The sequence below is a fragment of the Scardinius erythrophthalmus genome, assembly GCF_964197995.2.
Source record: "Scardinius erythrophthalmus genome assembly, chromosome: 1".
Lineage (NCBI taxonomy): Eukaryota > Metazoa > Chordata > Actinopteri > Cypriniformes > Leuciscidae > Scardinius > Scardinius erythrophthalmus.
Genome location: NC_138221.1, coordinates 50050591 through 50064603, shown reverse-complemented (window position 1 = coordinate 50064603; position 14013 = coordinate 50050591). Strand labels below are relative to the sequence as shown.

Below are 14013 nucleotides of genomic sequence, written 5' to 3'. Positions count from 1 at the left end.
CTTCTTGGCTCGTGGCGAATGTGGAAGGAGAGACTGGGAATGAGGAAGCATAGCATCACTCACTGCCTGACCACGCCCTGAATGGCCCAGAGATTGAGGAAACTGCTCTTTTATTGAAAATGTGGGTAATGTGGGAACAGTTTAAAGAAAAAAGCAAAGATTCTACACCCAGCCCTCCTCCGGGTTGAGAGCAGCTTCGCACATCTCTGGGCTGCCTGTATTAGAGCCGCTTCGATGGACTTTGGAGGGTTTAGTGACCTGAGGGACGGCAGCGGGCTGGGTAACAGCACAGGGGACTCCAGCCTTCACAAGGAGGGAGAGTTGGGACCGCAGTGCTGAAATGGTCATGTTCTCGCAGTGCAGACTTGAACCATCCACGAACGCCGTCTCAGCCCAGGCATTTGTGACAGTAATAGTGATCCGCATCCAGAAACACACGAACGGAAAGGCATCTTTAAAAAGACGCTCGCCGACCATGCTTGCTCTTTTAGGGAAATCTGCTCTTTGCGCTGAAGCACCCAGGGAAATTTCACTGCACTTCTGAATGAGTGCAGATGCTTGCTGCCATCTTGTATACCCATATGTACGAGGGAATGACTCGGTATGCAAATTCCACTCACCAATTCCATTGGTCTTTTTTCTAAAACTCAGAGGTGATTGGGGCTCCCAAATGAGACACCATTAGTCAGTCGACATAACGTTGTAGTGACTGACAGATGCTGAACTTTTAAATGATTTAAATTGCTAATTTTGGTGGAAATAATGGCACAACTATGTGACAGTTGTAATGTAATTCATATTTTTTAAAGGCTCTTTAGAATTTTAAATTAAACTTCTGGGTAAAGTTGCTTAAAAAGTAGGAAAAATAAATTATGAAATCTGAAAAATCAAGCCCTGAAACATGAAAGTGGCCAATGTTAAAGATGTGTGTGTGTGTGTGTGTGTGTGTGTGTGTGTGTGTGTGTGTGTGTGTGTGTGTGTGTGTGTGTGTGTGTGTGTGTGTGTGTGTGTGTGTGTGTGTGTGTGTGTGTGTGTGTGTGTGTGTGTGTGTGTGTGTGTGTGTGTGTGTGTGTGTGTGTGTGTGTGTGTGTGTGTGTGTGTGTGTGTGTGTGTGTGTGTGTGTGTGTGTGTGTGTGTACCACGTATTAATGGAACATTTTTTGTTCCCCATGAGAAAAACGCCTTATAAATCAAACAAGCTTATAAATCATACAGAATGAGTTTTTTAAAAAAATGTGAAGATGCAGAAAGTTTTGTGTGATGGGTAGGTTTAAGGCTAGGGTTAGTGTAAGGGGAGAGAATATACGGTTTGTACAGTCTAAAAACCATTACGACTATGGAAAGTCCCCATAAAACATGAAAACAGGGTGTGTGTGTGTGTGTGTGTGTGTGTGTGTGTGTGTGTGTGTGTGTGTGTGTGTGTGTGTGTGTGTGTGTGTGTGTGTGTGTGTGTGTGTGTGTGTCAGTATGCCAGTTTCTCTTTCTGACTGTGTCTCCGGCACGCTTTAAACTTAAGAGTTTTCTATGGCAACCAGTAGTTATGAAGTTACTTATTGATCATTTCGTCTTAACAGCTCTCATTCCTCTCATTCCACCAGTGTTCAGTCTGCAATTTCCGATTCACTTCCTTCCTTCGTTCTTGAGCTCTCTTCTCTATTTTTAACATCCATTCACTACTACCTTTCCCAGTCTGTCTTTGTATGTTCTTTTTGAAAGTGCACTGAACTTGAGTTTTTATCATTCAGGTAAAATTGGGCTTTTAGATGGTTATGTGCACCTTTGTTAAAAGTGTGTGTGTAGAAATGTGTACAGGACAGCTGCTTTTCCCCTGGAACAGAACTGGACCATCTGTCCATAGTTCAATTCAGCTGCTCTGGAATAAAACTTTATGAAATCCTCTGTTTGTCTTGCATGCATGTAAGATGCTTTACTAACTGGTTGCTACACCTACAGACCGATCTAGTTCATGCAGGTAGAGACATTTACTGTACCATACACATATACTTTTCCCATTCCCACACATATGTACTAGACTCTAACAGAAACATGATCAGATGTTGTGCATTTAAAAAGTATGTGAGGTTTAAAATAAGCTTCACAAAGGACCTGTTAATAGACAGACAGACAGACACAAATGCACAGAGACACTCCACATACCAGTCTTGCAGAACAATTTCAAAGTTTAAAGTGCCCCATTATGCTATTTTAAAGGCTCCTAATTTTGTTTTGGAGGTCTCCTATAATAGATTTACATTACATTATAAGGTCGAAAAAATTTCTCATAATATACATTGCACATAACCACATTTTTTCAATGATTCATAAACGACGCATCCAATAATTCAGTCTCTCTCTAAATCCCTCCTTTTCGAGAGCCTACTCTGCTCTGATTGGTTAGACGGCCAAGTCTGTTATGATTGATCTACCTCTTACCACGCGTGTCGGAAACGAACCTCCCATTACCTTAAATGAACTTCTGCTCCGGAGGCTTCCTAAATCCTCAGTGATTGCACACACTGTAAACACAGTAACAATGGAGTCGATTTCACCAGATCAATCTGAGTGCAAGTCCGATGCTGAAACATTGGAAGAACTAGTTATTCAACCCGAACCTCCATCGGAAGGATTACTTGAGAAGGACGTTTCTCAGTGAGTGACACACTACTCAGTTTGAGGTACATTATGAGATGTTGGATATCTCAATCAGAGTTTAAATTCTTGTATTGTCAACATCCGATTAGACCTGTTTTCTACACTCTTCCAAAAATTCATAAGAGACTTATTGACCCTCCAGGTCGTCCGATTGTGGCACAGACTAATTCCCTCTTATCTCCTTTATCTCAGTATGTTGATTTTTTTATAAAACCTTTTGTTTATTCGTTACCATCTTACATTCGAGACTCTACTGATTTTATCAATAAGATTTCTGAGGTGTATGATTTACCAGATTTTTCTTTATTATTAACTTTGGACATAACAAGTTTATATACTAACATTTCACATGAAAAAGGACTTATTGCTCTTAAACATTATTTTTCGTTGCGCGAGGACTCTAATCCACCATCAGACTTTATCGTTGAGATGGCTTCGTACCTTTTGAAATATAATTATTTTAGTTTCGATATGGATTTTTTTCTCCAGATAAGTGGGACCGCAATGGGCTCGAATTTTGCCCCTAACTATGCCAATCTATTTATGGGTTTTTTTGAGGAGAGTTATGTATTGAACACAGAAAATAATCCTTTCTTTCCACAGATCATGAAGTGGTATAGATACATTGACGACATATTTTGTATTTTTTTGGGCGATCACGATGAGGCTCGAGAATTTGTGACATATCTGAATAACTTGGTTGACGACTTAGAATTTACTTCTGAAATTAATTCGTCTAGAGTACATTTCCTTGATATGTGGGTACAGAAGAATGAAGACAGTTTGACTACAACTTTATTTACAAAAGAGACTGATCGTAATACACTTTTACTTGCCACCAGTTTTCATCCGACTTTTTTGAAAAAAGGACTTCCTAAGAGCCAGTTCTACAGATTAAGGAGGATTTGTTATTCTGATTCCGATTTTATTGAGAAATCGAAAATCATGAAAAATAAATTTTTGAACAGAGGTTATCCTTTGGATTGGGTCGAAGAAGGATACAATACAGCTTTTAAAAAGACACGGTCTGAATTGCTAAAAAAGAAGACAAAGAAAACAAGAAAGTATTCGTTTGCTTGTATTACAACACATTCACCTAAGTCCTACATGATAAAATCAATTTTTAAGAAACACTGGCATTTATTGTCTTCTGATCCGGAGTTGAACGATATTTTTAGACATCCTCCGTTGATTGTATATAAACGCGCCAGGAATTTAAAAGATAGCTTGGTACATGCTCGTTTTCAGAGCGCTAGTCCTCGTGCATCTCAGAGTTTACTTAGTCCTATACAGAAGGGCAATTATCGTTGTGGGAATTGTGCTCAGTGTAATAATACTTTCAAAACATCATTTTTTTGTCATCCTAGAACTGGTAAAAAATATAGCATCAAATCTGTGATCACTTGTGTCTCTACTCATGTTGTGTTTTTGATCCGTTGTTCTTGTGGTATAGGCTATGTGGGAAAAACGTCACGTCAATTGAAACAAAGAATTAGTGAACATAAAAGTTCGATCAGAAGAAAAGATATGAACTATCCAGTCGCGGTGCACTTTTTAAATTTGAATCACGATGTCACCATTTAATGTAATGTTATAGTGATGTAATGGTTTTGAATGATGTGTTGTTTCTACTATGTATTCACAATGAGTTTGAGCGATTGTTGTAACAATTTGAGGCTGTTTGATGACGACGTGTTGATCATGTGTATTAGATGATCTTGTTAACCTACAGTGGGATCTTTATTGATTGTTGTAACTATTATAATTTGCAACTGTTTATGATGTGATTTTTATATTCCTAATGAGCGTAATTGTTTACAGATGGAGTTTTGGTAATTGGTCATGTGTTTATCTTAAAAGAGATGAATTTGAACATTTGTATACTCCTGATGAAGGTCGTGTGACCGAAACGTTGTGTAATTAAAGAATACTTCTTTGCAAGTTACGATAGTGTGCGGGAATTGCTTGTCTGTTGAAACGATCCACCTGGTTGGTCTCATTATCCTACGCACCTATCAATTGCAGGTGTGCGATGGAATTTGTTCACTACATTATGAGATGTTGCAACTGCATCAGCATCAGCTTTAACAAGTGTACTGTATGTTCATCAACAAACCGATGTGTATATTTTTTATTTATAGCGGCGAACAGTCCGGAACTGCATTAACTGTATCAATAATGGCGCATACTTTAGCCGAGCAGCACTAACATGAATGACTGATGTAACATTAAAGATTGTAAAACTTTACTCCACATCAAAATAGTAAAAACATCAGATAATATGCATTAACGGACACAATTTGAGTTAATAGTGAGCCCATATCTGCTTAGCAGAACTATTTCAGTAGCCTAAGTTAGTAATAACGTGAGTTAGTCAGTCAGTCTAGAGAACTAGCACAATATAAAACACAAAACTGTATTTTGAATACCCGGTAGAAAATGTATACATCAATAATTACTCATACTTACAGGTTGTGATTCTGAGGAGCAAGTTGGTCCAAATAAAGTGGGTAGGCTACTGTCCCATCTTTAATGGATAAGTGTTTTATAAATCCCATTTAGAACTCACAGAGATTTGAGAAGCAATCGTCAAAAGGTTATACTGCTGTTGTATCGCTGTGGTAATTTTAACCTCTGAATCTTTACATCAAAAGCAGAATTTGCTTTTGCAGAGCAGAAACAGCACCTTCTCAACATGTACAGCATTTGAGACACCAGCTACAGCATTTGAGGCTCAAAGTAAACGTTGTTCTCAGAGAGCCAATGAAGACTATAGGTGGGCACTATGCAAATGTGTTAGCCAGTGACGTGTAGCCCTCACGAAAGTGGGATTCGAATTCCTAATGACTCGTTTAGGCTGTTCAGAGTTGATTCTTTCTTTTGAGAGTCAATATATTTATTTATCGTGCACTTTCTGCATCACAACTTTGCAGACCGTTTACATTCACAGACAGCTATTACACATTGCATGAAAGGTAATATTCGAAAAAACATTATTTGGGCACTTGAAATTTAGAGCAAATGAAGATAATCTGGCTATTAAGTACTGAAGTTGCAAAGCTTTTGGCACAGTCAGCCTCAGCATCCCAATAAACAGTATGATGGGTCTCATAAACGCCACTGGTATGCTGCTCATTTGGCCGAGGCCCTTCCTGTAAGACAGACAACAGCTTGCTTTCAAAGTCCAAGTTGCTCAGCCACATTCATTGACATTTTCTGAATTTACATAATTAAATTACATTCTTGACCTGATGCCGAAAACATATCAGCAATTTAAAAATCCAAATATGCTCCTGTTTGAAAAGAATCACAAATATTGAGTAAAGGGCAATTTAAGAATAATAATGAATATTATATAATAATGAAAATATATATGAATATATAATATATATATATTTATTATTATTTATTATTTTTAGTCAAAGTAGTAGTAAGTGTGTGAATTATTTAGTGACTTTCACTAGCTAACTAACTTTCAGATTGCTTCAGGACATTCTAAACTAAGAACTAAATGTTTTTGATACATTTTTGGTATTTAAAATGGCAAAGCTTTAAATAATGACAGTTAGGCTATGTTTTGTTGAATTAATTTTATTGATCCTAACAGAAAGTGCTAGAGTTGCCTACCGTTTCTATGGTTACATCCTCAGGCGAATGCTTCTTCTCTTTGCTGTGTTTAGTGCACTCTTAGTAGTTTTTGAAATTATACACACATCACATATATGTCGTATTTCAGCAGCTTTAATATTTTAATCTGTATTTTGTTTAGTAATGTGCAAAAAGTAGTTTGTTGTCGTTCATTTTGCCGTATACGAGTATACGAGGTCTGTCATGATGGTGGTTTGTATTTATTAATGGTGATATAATTTGTAACAGGCAATGAGAGAATATATGACAGATATTTGTGTCCACCCAGTTTCAAGCGCTGTGATGTTGCTGTCCACCTAGTCCCAAGAAAACAATCCATTCGCTTGACTAATTAAATGAATGAATAAACATCTCTATTAAAGTCACTTTGGCCTTGGTCTTAATAGGGCCCAGGAGAGCCGTGCACATTTTGTGTGGCGTTATTGTACACATGCTCTTTAAAGCATCACAGATGAACTGGGAAACAGCGCAGTGGAATCAATAAGTCAACATATGCTCTGAATGACATTGCTTAGCTATATAGTCATTACTCATTGATCATTTAGAAAAAAATAGACTAATAATTTCCCCATTTTGGCCTTATTTTAGGTGTTTCTGTGTTCATTTCAGGGAATGAATAACCGCGAGGCTTGTGGGATTCAGTAAAAGAGTGAATTAATCTGTTGCTTTGTGTTCCTCCTGTGCTTTAATGCTTTAATGTATCCACTTCACAGAACACGTCAAACTATTCATACTGTGTAAGATATGTTGTGTGTGTGTGTGTGTGTGTGTGTGTGTGTGTGTGTGTGTGTGTGTGTCTGGTCCAAGGGTCATTGAGTTTAAACACTTCACCTTTGGACTTCCATGTTTCATGTACTCCCTCATTTTCCACCCATCCACCCATCTATCTATCCATCCATCCCACTCATAGCGGCTCCAAGCATTTGCTTAAAAATGTGAAAAGCCAATTCCATACGTTGTGCTAATGGACATATGATGCAGGTAATCAGAGTGGATTCATTCAAACATGATATGTCTTTTTTCATACTCATCCTAAAAAAGAAACAAACTGCCTGTGAGTGTTCATGTTTTCTTGTGTGTGTGTTGTTCTCTTGGTGAGTAAGTGCGACCGGCTGATAGCCTCTAGGCATAATGCACCTTTCACAAGCGCTTCATCGTCATGGCAACCGGAGGTTAGTGGTAGGCGTGGCGATTACAGCGGTTGAGTCAGCTGCTATTGTTACCTGCACAGGAAGTTTGATGCTCACGTTATCTTCTCACAGATTAATCTCCGCCAGATGTGTGACATATTAATTCATGTTTGCTGATTATGATTTTCTGACTTTTTCTTTTCAGTCTTGGAAATTATCTTGGTTGTATATTGTTTTAGGGTATTTTTTAGAGACCAAGGTATTTATAGATGTCATGAGGGCCTCTCTGGAGGGTTTGTCTAACTTGATCAGATATGCAATGGCAGATGGTATGCAAACATGCGCACACACACACACACACATTCATCAGCTCACACACAGGCATGAGTCACTGCCTCTGCTCGCTCAGATAGACTGACCTTTTAATCAGGATTTAGACTAATGATACCAAACACACACAAACAGACACAGATTCTGTTCCGAAGAGTTTTGTAAATTGTAACCAGTAAATAAACTGTCTTCATGTCTTCTACTTTTTTTCATGTCTTCTACTTTTGTTTCTATGGTCACCGGCCACCGGCCTCCGCTTCTCCATCTTTTTGGCACTCTGATCGGATCTTTTCAACCCGGCAAGCCTGGATCCTCGCTGGATAGTCCCCTGGCTACGACGAGGTGTCCCACCGGTCAGCGCACACCTCCGGTCTATTGCACCCAGCAAACACGGTTTGCTTTACTGAATGCCCGCTCCATTTCGAACAAGGCACTTTATCTGGGAGACTTGTTCACAAACGAAAATCTTGATTTCATGGCCCTCACTGAGACGTGGCAGCGGCTGACTTCTTTTATTGACTTCTTTATTGTATTTTAAGTTCTTAGATGAGTTTTTTGAGTTTTTATCTACTATTATTAAATTAGACAAAGGTTCAATTCTTGGTGATTTCAATTTCCACATTGACGACCCCTTTTGTAATGTAGCGTCTGAGTTTTTAACGCTCACAGACTCTTTTAATTTAAAGCAACATGTTTCTTCAACATTGTAAAGCACAGTGTGCCATACCATTTTTATGCTGATGACATACAGTTGTATTGCTCGGATTTTAAAGGATTTATTGGATAGTATTTCTTGTGTAAAATCGTGGCTTGCTAGTAACTGTCTACAATTAAATTCGAAAAAGACTGAAACCCTGATTGTTGCCCCAGACAACAAAATCCCATCCTTCCTTTAACACCTTGGTTCTTTGAGCTCCTCTGTCCAGTCGAGCCTCAGACAGAAATCTTAGCGTCTGGTTTGTCTTTGGACTGCCATTCTATACTTTTTGGTCAGAAATAGTTTTTATCATCTAAGAAATATTGCAAAATTGAGGGCAATTTTATCAGACTCTGCATGATCTTGAGATGGTTATCCATGCTTTTATTTCTTCACGTTTAGATTACTGTAACTCTCTTTTTACTTTTTTTTTAACAAATCTGCTCTAAATCGTCTTCAAACGGTTCAAAATGCCGTGGCAAGGCTTTTAACAGGATCTGGCAGAAGGACACACATCACACCCATTTTGTCCTCTCTACACTGGCTATCCATCACATTTCGTATTGATTTTAAAATATTAGTTTGAACTTTTAGAGCTTTAAATGGTCAGGCCCCACAATACATTGCTGATTTGTTATGCACATACTTCCCAGGCCGTGCCCTTGGATCCTCAGGCCAGAGTCTTTTAATGGTCCCAAAGACTCGTTATAAAACCCTGGGAGACCTGTACTTTCAGGCTGTGGCCCCAGACTGTGGACTCTCCCCCCAGACACTAGGCCTACTGTGTCATGTCCATATTTATTACAGTGCTCTGTTGTCCCGGATGGTTTGTTTTTATATGTGGTAAGAAGATTTTTCTGAACAAACTTACTCACCTGACTCCAAAAGTTGGTTCACCAAAAAACGAAATTCTTTCATCATTTACCCTCGTGCCGTTCTAAACTTGTTTGGCATTCTTTCTTCCATGCAACTGCCAAAGTTTGCAGAATTGTCACTCTGCTGTTTTTCATATGAATGGTGACCAGGGCTGTCAAGCTCCATAAATGACAAAAAGCACCATAAAATTTCCATAACCAGTAGGTCATTTGACTGCTATGCTGTATTCAACATAGTCAAAAATGTAAGTACTTATCATATTCATAATCGAACTGCACTGTTGAAATTAAACGAATATGCATGAATTTTCAGTATGTTATATTTAATTTGAGTATGTTCCCATCACGGTTGTATAGACTACACTACAACAAAGATGAAAGTCAAAAGTCTTTAATTAATAATCCTCAATGAGTAATATGAAGATAAAGACAGGCAAAATAACAAATAACATCAAACACAGACAAGAGACAAAGAACTGAACTAAACAAGGGTACTAATGAGATAGTTGATGGGCAACAGGTGAATACAATGAATGACTAAATCAAACACGCAGGAAAACTGGGTCAAACTAGCAGACAATGAAGGCAGTGTCAAAACACAAAGAAACATGACCATAACAGAACATAACTGTGACTGTTCCTCACACATAGCTATAAAATTACTTCAGAAAATGGCGCACAAGTTGAATAGACCACTTTTATGTTTTTTATTTATTCAGCTTTTTAGTCTTTTTGATGCCATAGCTGCTTGTCACTTTTCACTTTCGTTGTATGGAAAATATCGTCTTTGTTGGTCCATGGAAGCAAGCACATCATACGGCTTCAGAAATGAGTACATAACAGCTGAATTATTTCTCTAAAGAGAAAAGTACTCTTTTATTGATTAACTCTTCTTTTATTCTTTGCACCATTAGTCTAATTTCTGTCAAAAGATCGAGAGGGAAAATGGCTTGTTTATTCCCAGAAAGCAAGAACTACATCTGAAGATATATATATATATATATATTATTATTATTATTATTATATTATGTTGTTGTTGCATAAGGTCAGCTGGCACCAGTCCCTCCCTGCTGTCGGCTCTGCTATATCCTCACCGGCCATAAATATGCTTTTATTCATCCTCCCTGTAGAGGAAGCGAGTGATAGGCTAGTCAGTGTGGAAATGGTGGGGGATTCATTTGGTGTTGCTTCATCATATTAGCCTTTTTAGCTGGAGGGATGGAAGAGTGTGAGAGAGCGAGGAATGCTCTTTTGGATATCAGCTTGAAAGTATTTGCGCAGTGTGAGTGACGCGACAGCTTCAGGGTTGTCTTTGTGCGGCCATCAATAAATGCAATAAAAACACAGATGGTGTGTGTGTTTGTGGCCGTTTGAACATTGCCCCCTTAAGAAAGTTCTTGGCCCTTCCAGCTGCCTGTAAAGTGTCGGATTGTGTTAATACGTGTGACAGTTCACTCTGTATTTAACTTGTCGCCACTCACCAAATGAAACTGCATACAAATGCCTCTTTGCGATCTAAAGCAGTGTTTGTATTCTCTTCCCTCCTTATCTGTTCCTCCTCACAAGCACTCACTCACAAATGTTTATGTTTGTCTTCCTCTCTCGCTATCACATCAGATCACGCACAAATTTCCCCTCCTCGCCTCATTAACATCTGTCGCGCATGGTTTTCTACATGAATTCCCTCTTATCTTACCATGGCCTCTGTCAAGAGAGAGTTTCTCTGTGAGATTACATAATCCTCCCCATGGGGTCTAATCCTGGCTGGCTTTCTAAAGTCAGTTGTGTTGAAAATGGGCTAGAATTTGTACCTTTGGGTTTCACGCTTGTGTCGAAAGTGATAATTGTCGACTGAGTTGTCGATAGCTGTTGATCAAAACATTATATTTTTTCTGGGGTAAAAGGAACAGATGGAGTTAAATATAGATAGTGTTTTTTGCTGATCTTTTCCATAGAATGAAAGTGAATTGTGACCAAATGTTGTAGATAAAACTGCACACAAATTTCATTGAGTGACAAGCCGTGCAGGTCATTGTGTCACTTGCAGCATCGTAAACAAGCGGATGACAGCTCCATCTGTCAGTGAAATTGCACAAAAACATGAAGAAGACACATTGTGGATTTATTCCTTTTCATTTTGAAAGTTGAATGCGAGGAATATCCCATGTATTTTAGCCACATGGAAAAATTACTCAAGGCATCCTAGAGGAGGAAGTTGTCAGAAGGCAAGGCACATGTGTTTTCTTCAGACTGTTTCATTTGAATCAAGCTAGTCTCTTACATAAGAGAGGGTTGAATCTCATCATTACAATGTGATTCAAATCATGCTGTTTCAAACTAAATTATCAGCCAATTGGCGAGAAACTTTATTTAATATTGGTGCTTGGCAAGTGTTAGTTTTGAACCCTGCTCTCATCCTGTGCAGTGCAGACAAAATACACAGCCAAAACTGACTGAAGCTGGTCATATTTTTGATTTAGAAGAGATAAGTCATAGTCTTAGTTCATGGCAGACAATCAGGCGATTTTCAGGGATCAATCCAGAATGCACTAAATCCTACACTGCTGTTTTTGTAGAAAAGAACCACATTTTGCATTCAATATGAGTGTTAATTTTGCATATGTTTAGTTATCTAATCAGTTGATTATTCTCTGTCCAGAGAATGTGTTTTTTCCAGCGTTTGTGAATGCACCCAGTAACCATAGATCAAGATTTAATGCTTCACATTTAACGTTTCAACTGTCAGTGGAGATAGATTCCTCTTTCTCTCTCTCTCTCTCTCTCTCTCTCTCTCTCTCTCTCTCTCTCTCTCTCTCTCTCTCTCTCTCTCTCTTAGATTTTCTTTCCCTCTGAGGAAAGAACAACAGACTGAGAGGAAGTAACAGTTTTGCAGACCTTAAAGGGATAGTTCACCCAAAAAATTTAATTCTATCATCATTTACTCAAGTTCTTCCAAATCTGAATGAGTTTCTTTCTTCTGCTGAACACAAAAGAAGATATTTTGAAGAATGTTGATAATCTGACAGTTGATGGGCCCCATTGACTTTCATAGTAGGAAAAAACAATACCATGGGGACCATCAACTGTTTGGTTACAAACATTCTTCAAAATAACTTCCTTTATGTTCATATAGGTTTGAAACAACTTGATGACTGAATTTTCATTTTTGGGTGAACTATCCCTTTTAACTGTTGTTATTCTTACCTGTCGTGTTCAGTGTGTATATCTCTGTTTAATTAAACAGGAGTGTTGCATTGTGTACTTCTTCATACAGAAATGTATACTTCTACTTCTCAATGTTTTTTTGTTTTTGTTTAAAATTGTACAAGCTAAGACAAAAATACTTATACAGTTCTCTCCTTCTCTCTTTCTGTCTCTCTACCATGCAGGTTTTCCAGGTTTCCTCTCCAAAAGTTCCTGTTCTTAGATGGTAACAGAGAGCTTGAGATAAGAGGTAAAATGCATGTGTGTGTGAATGATTGTCTTTTTTATGCTGATGTGATTTTAATTGCAGTGTGATTCCTATTGAGATGTAATACTATTGTTTGTTGTTGCTGTTATAATGATGTAATGATGGAGATTAGTAGAAAACGTCTCCGGTTAATAAATGTAACCTCATTTCCCTGAGATGAGGGAATGAGACATTACATCAAAAGCTAAGGAGAAAGATGTTTCCCCATAATGTCAGCTTCTAACGTAATGTCGAAGTGACCGAAAACTAAAGGGAACAAAAATGATTACCTTGAGTTATCAAGGTTATCAAATGTCTGCTTTTGTTTTGGCCTGTGTGACCTCACCCACTGCCAGTTTACCCAATAGTATTTCGACACCCCGGGTTACCAGCTGGTGGAAAACACAGCGTATTGTAGCCACGGAAGTCAGCAAACAAACTAGGTCAGAGATCGCGGATTCAACCTAACCTAAAAAGCCTCGGCATCCATCTGAAAAGCTCTATGTCCAGAGGCATGTTAAAATGCGGATGAATCAATTTACAAGTGTAAGTGCTCATCGACCTTCCATTGTACATTGCGCAACTCGCGTGAACGTCGAGTCTGAGGAGGAGGTAGCTGGGAAACAACTCCAATATTTTGAATTTGGCTTGCTTTACTCAATTGAACCGCTAGCTGTCAATATTACATACCGTACTTTAACACATTCTGTTGACTATAATTTACTTTGCACCTACTAACTTTCATTAGAGTTCAAAATAAAGTGTTACCAAAATTTCGATCAAATAAAAATTCCAGATATGTCTATAAAATGTTATGATCAAATACAATACCATTTATTGCACATTGGCTTTTGGCACATATTATAACCCATAAGACAAATACTAGACAAATCATAATTAAGTCATAGTAAAACAGGGACTGACAATATGCACTCAGTCCCCTCCCCCATGGTGCACATCCCCTCACAGAGTCAGGCATTGTCCTTATTTAAAGGCTTACAGCTACGGGAATGAAAAAATGCCTTTGTAATTTGTTTTTACTGAGAGGAGGAATTATCTACCTCCTCCCTGAAGGTGGAGGTTCAAGGTATTTGAGAAGTGTACTGTTTGTGTATTTTTATTTTCTTAACCTCCTCCACAACTAAGAGGTCATAAAGGTCCTGAGGCCAAGGCAGGTCACAGTGCTTCATACACAGCCTAACTTTTACTATTAATGATTTATTTAAAATT

At 38.3% G+C, this 14013-nt stretch overlaps 1 protein-coding gene across 1 annotated transcript in view; it reads left to right on the top strand.

Annotated features, from left to right (window-relative positions):
• Positions 1 to 14013, top strand: part of stat5a (signal transducer and activator of transcription 5a) — a 90008-nt gene that overhangs the window by 38062 nt on the left and 37933 nt on the right. Inside the window, exon 2 of the mRNA XM_081370914.1 lies at positions 12722 to 12786. The gene's annotated coding sequence lies outside the window, so the exon portion shown is untranslated. The remainder of the gene's footprint in view (positions 1 to 12721; positions 12787 to 14013) is intronic.